The sequence below is a fragment of the Rutidosis leptorrhynchoides genome, chromosome 3 (genome assembly GCF_046630445.1).
Source record: "Rutidosis leptorrhynchoides isolate AG116_Rl617_1_P2 chromosome 3, CSIRO_AGI_Rlap_v1, whole genome shotgun sequence".
NCBI classification, from domain to species: domain Eukaryota; kingdom Viridiplantae; phylum Streptophyta; class Magnoliopsida; order Asterales; family Asteraceae; genus Rutidosis; species Rutidosis leptorrhynchoides.
Window position 1 is genome coordinate 125,387,394 of NC_092335.1, and position 3,271 is coordinate 125,390,664.

Consider the following 3,271-nt stretch of genomic DNA (forward strand, 5'->3'; position numbering starts at 1 on the left):
GCGTCTACGTACTTTCCTACAATATTGAATCACAATATTGATACGTGAGCATTCACATCTTATCTTTTATATATTAATAGTGTATCCATGTCTAGTGCTCGATTATATATGTTTATGCATGCTTGTATGCTTTAATTTGTCGTTAGATAGTTTATGATGAATCGCGAATTTGATACATATGCTACTGATATAAAGTATATGATATGCATGTTTTTAGAAAGTTGGCGAAAAATTATTAACTTTTCATTTAGAAATCGCGTGATTTCGATGAACGGATTAAAAGATATGGTCAACTGAATTATGGTTAACGTTAATTGAAATTATTTTTGAAACTGTAAATTAATATTTAAACAACTTGTCTATGAGATTGATAAATTGGATTTTCAAATATTACTAATCGAGTAAATGAATTTCTATATAAAGCACGTCTCGTTTTGTTGAACAATTGTCAAGGTTTACTGTCTTATCATGTTTTAAAGCTTTATAAACACTATAATCTGATTTTACAAGTATTGGAAAACTATGTGAAATAATAAAATATTTTCTATTTCCATGATAATTCAAATATAATACAGCTCCTGAAATAAATAATATTTTGAGTTTGATAAACTATAAATTCGTTCAATTATCAAGACTTATACTATGCTAATAAACATGTAGAGATTTAAAGATCATATTGGGTCAGGTTAACTTTTGAGATGAATTTTGTTAACTTTTATATGTCGGTCTCGAGCATTAGGATTGTGATACACTATGACCCGACCTAGCTTGTTAGACATGTATTGACCAACATATGTTCTCTAGGTTGAGATCTACGGTTATTTTACATTCTGAGTTTCGATCACATTTCGGTGAATGACCTTATGTGCTGCTAAGGTGAGTTTATAGATCCCCTTTTAAATGCTTTAAATATTTTTGGGCTGAGAATACATGCAATTTATTTTAAACGCAATGGATACAAGTACATACTAAATTCTACACCTAGTTTGAACCAAAAATCCCTTAGCTTTGGTAACTAGTAACTGCCGATTATAAGAACTGGTGGGCGCGAGTAGTTATATATGGATCCATAGGGTTTCACATCCCCGTCTGTTCCAGGTTTAGAAACCCTAGCCTGAACTATAAAACAGACGTATGCTATTTGAGTTTAGTATACGTTGGATTGCGTGTATTGTACATGTTGGTTGCATGTATGTTAAAATAAGGGTACTTATTATAACGTTAAAGTTTAGTTAACAGGGTGCTCAATCTTGTAGAATAATTTGATAAACGTTTCGGATGAAACAACTGAAATCTTGTGATCCACCTTTATATACAGATTATGCGCAACATTAAAACTATGAACTCACCAACCTTTGTGTTGACACTTTTAAGCATGTTTATTCTCAGGTTCCTAGAAGTCTTTCGCTGTTTGCTTATACGTTATACAAGCTATGTGCATGGAGTCATACATGCTTTATTCAAGAAAACTTTGCATTCACAAAATCATCACCATGTATCTTATTTGACTGTATTGTCAACGGATGTATTGTTAGAAACTATTATATACGATGATTGTCTATAAGTATAAATCATCAGACGTTGAAAACCTTGGATTTATATATTCATTTATGGTGAACCTTTTCAAAAGAATGCAATGTTTACAAAATGTATCATATAGAGGTCAAAACCTCACTATGAAATCAATGAATAATGTATTCGTCCAAATGGATTTGGACGGGTCATCACATTAAGCCTGGCTGACCTTCTCCATGGTTCTTCCTATGGGATTATGGAATCCATTTGTTTTGCTTCTTCTATGTGGGGATTTTGGATAGTATTACTTGGCAATCTTTCATGCGATCGGGTTTCAAGGCTTTGTGATAACTGTCCGAGCTGCGTTTCCAGGCTTTTAAGCAGAGCCAATTGGTTTCTCATTAGTATCTCCGTCTGATCTTGCCTGGCTGCAGTTCTCTGATTTAGTTGTTGTTGTTTTTGAATGAATTGAGTCAACTGATCATCAGCTCCGAGAGTGGGGTTAGTTGCTTTCGTAATCTGGGTGGTAGGGGAATTTTCCTCAACTGGGGCACCAGTGAGTGGAAGTGGTTAATCGTAGGTCAATTGAGATTGTTGGGCTAGGTAAGGTGGATAGCGATAGTGAAAAGGTTGATTGCTTCGCTAAAATTGATTAACCCTAGGTTGTTGATTGAATCCGGGATTTGATGGACGAGCTGGGTATTGAACGTAACAGACCGAACCGTCGTGGTTTTTGTACTCAACTTGATATTCTTCAGTGGGTTGTGGGTTGGTACAATTTACACAAGCCTGAGCTTGGTTGACCTGCTGCGGTTGCGTCTTCAATTCTTCGAGTTGTTTAGCAAGAGATTCCATCTTATCTGTGAGGGACTTAATGGCCTCCGTTTGATTGTTGAGTGCAGAGAGTGGGGTAGATGATGAAGTTGTTTCACCACTGTTCTAGTCATGATGATGCATTGTCATGTTCTCGAGCAACTCCCATGCTTCCTCTGCGGTTTGGTTCATCAGATTCCCTTGAGCTGCTGCATCGATCGTTGTCCTATGATTTATCGTAAGACCATTGTAGAAGGTACAGATTTGGGCTGACCGTTCTAGCTGGTGATTAGGGCATTTCTTCAGCAGAGTTTTGAATCGCTCCCATGCAGTGTAAAGAGATTCATCATAACTTTGTTTGAAGTTAATGATGTCATTCTTCAGCTTGGTTTGTTTAGAAGGAGGGAAATATTTGTTTAGGAATTTAGTAGCCATCTCCGTCCGCCATCTCCATCCACGACGTGATGGAATCTTTTTCCAATCCTTCGAACCAGGTTTGAGCATGATGAGTGAGAGAATAGGGGAACAAGTATAGTCGGACTATATCTTGTCCTATCCCTGGCTGCTTGTAGGAGTTCGAAAGAGATATAAATTTATCAAGGTGATAATTAGGATCGTCATTCGGTAATCCATGAAACTGACAGCTGTTCTGAATGAGCTGGATGATGTGATGTTTTAACTCGAACGAGTGTCCTTGAATCTCTGGAAATATGATCGGTCCTCCTCGACCTTCAATCGAGGGTTTAGTTTTTTCTGCTAAAGTAACGAGTAATGCCATTCGATTTCTGATTCGTGCTTCCTTGCGTGCTTTAGAGATTATGGCGTCTGGATCAGGTACGAATAACAATGGCCCTGGTCTAGATCGGGTTTGGGTCATACACTGGGTATGCCTCTTTTTGTTTTTTTAATTTTTATACAGATAAACTAAGTTCCTAATTTAATC

General features: G+C 36.7%; 1 non-coding gene across 1 annotated transcript; it reads left to right on the forward strand.

Annotated features, from left to right (window-relative positions):
- Positions 1-2,608: 2,608 nt before the first annotated feature.
- Positions 2,609-2,715, forward strand: LOC139903325 (small nucleolar RNA R71). The gene has a single exon (XR_011778152.1). It is a non-coding gene; the product is annotated as a small nucleolar RNA R71 (small nucleolar RNA).
- Positions 2,716-3,271: the final 556 nt, after the last annotated feature.